At 36.0% G+C, this 1,529-nt stretch overlaps 1 pseudogene; it reads left to right on the plus strand.

Annotated features, from left to right (window-relative positions):
• The first annotated feature begins 311 nt into the window (after positions 1-311).
• Positions 312-996, plus strand: LOC103517781 (annotated as a pseudogene).
• The last annotated feature ends 533 nt before the right edge of the window (positions 997-1,529 follow it).

Below are 1,529 nucleotides of genomic sequence, written 5' to 3' on the forward strand. Positions count from 1 at the left end.
TTTCTCTCCCGCAGTCTCTGCACTCTGTGTATTTCTTATGGAGATTTTAGCGATCAAAAATCACATTACTGTGAACGGACCTTTTTCTATCGATATCGATCCTTCGAACATCGATGAATCGACTATCATCTATCGTTAATCGATTCCAGATCAAAATTCAAAATGATAAAAAGAAGAAATTGAAATTTTTTTGAAAATTCGGAAGCTGAAAGTTTCACATTACTGTGAACGGACCTTTTTCTATCGATATCGATCCTTCGAACATCGATGAATCGACTATCATCTATCGTTAATCGATTCCAGAATTCCAGATCAAAATTCAAAATGATAAGAAGAAATTGAAATTTTTTTGAAAATTCGGAAGCTGAAAGTTTTTGAACGGAAAATTTTACAGAAATAAGTTCTTCCTCAGCCCCATTATTTCATACTTGTAGTAAGATAAGAAGACCAATATGTTATCTTCCATCAAAAAGGTAAGGAAAGCAATTATTGCAGAGAGTACACCACGATCTTTAAAAAAGATCCTTATCTTATAGAATTTAACTGAGGAGCTAAGCTCTGTGGTGAAAGTTACATCACAAATTTTCGTAAAATAGGAGCTTGGTTTGTTAATTTTTTATTGCAGAGAGTACACCACGATCTTTAAAAAAGATCCTTATCTTATAGAATTTAACTGAGGAGCTAAGCTCTGTGGTGAAAGTTACCTACATCACAAATTTTCATAAAATAGGAGCTTGGTTTGTTAATTATTCAGAAGCCACAACAATGAAAAAGAAAACTACTTTCTGTGTTTACCTTGAAGTTCAATCAATAATTCTGTGCCCATTTATTTTTCAGGGACTGTCCTTAGGTCATCTTGCCAAGACTTTCCACCATTCTGCCACATTATCCAGACCTCTAGTACCAATAGTTATTGAACAAACAGGACGAGGGGAGAGAGCGTATGATATTTATTCCAGATTGCTTCGTGAGAGAATCATTTGTGTAATGGGACCTGTAAGTTTATACCCGATAACTCATAGCTTTGCAAATGACAGCATCTGCAAATGTTGTCACGGGAGAAGGATAATAAGAATTGATGGGTCAAATGATTTTTTCCTCCTGTTGTGTGAACAGCTCAGCCTAGATGACATCAGTTGTGAAGAAAGAAGCATAACCCTTTTAGCCCTTATCTTGGCACTGTATCCATATGGATACATTCAAATTGCGACACTTTAATGGCGTCTGTAGACGAACCGCGTCAATATTTTTAGAAATAACAAAAAGGAACCTGTGAACATTCTGACCAACAACTCAATGACGAGTTCATATGGATACATTCAAATTGCGACACTTTAATGGCGTCTCTAGACGAACCGCGTCAATATTTTTAGAAATAACAAAAAGGAACCTGTAGTGAACATTCTGACGAACAACTCAATGACGAGTGTAAAATTGAACCTCGTGATGTTCACACAAATTACTCGAGACTCACATGAAGGATTAATTTCTGCCAAATTACCTAGATACCTAGGTCAGGGGACAAGTTG

Source organism: Diaphorina citri, unplaced genomic scaffold (genome assembly GCF_000475195.1).
Source record: "Diaphorina citri unplaced genomic scaffold, Diaci psyllid genome assembly version 1.1 scaffold1957, whole genome shotgun sequence".
Lineage (NCBI taxonomy): Eukaryota > Metazoa > Arthropoda > Insecta > Hemiptera > Psyllidae > Diaphorina > Diaphorina citri.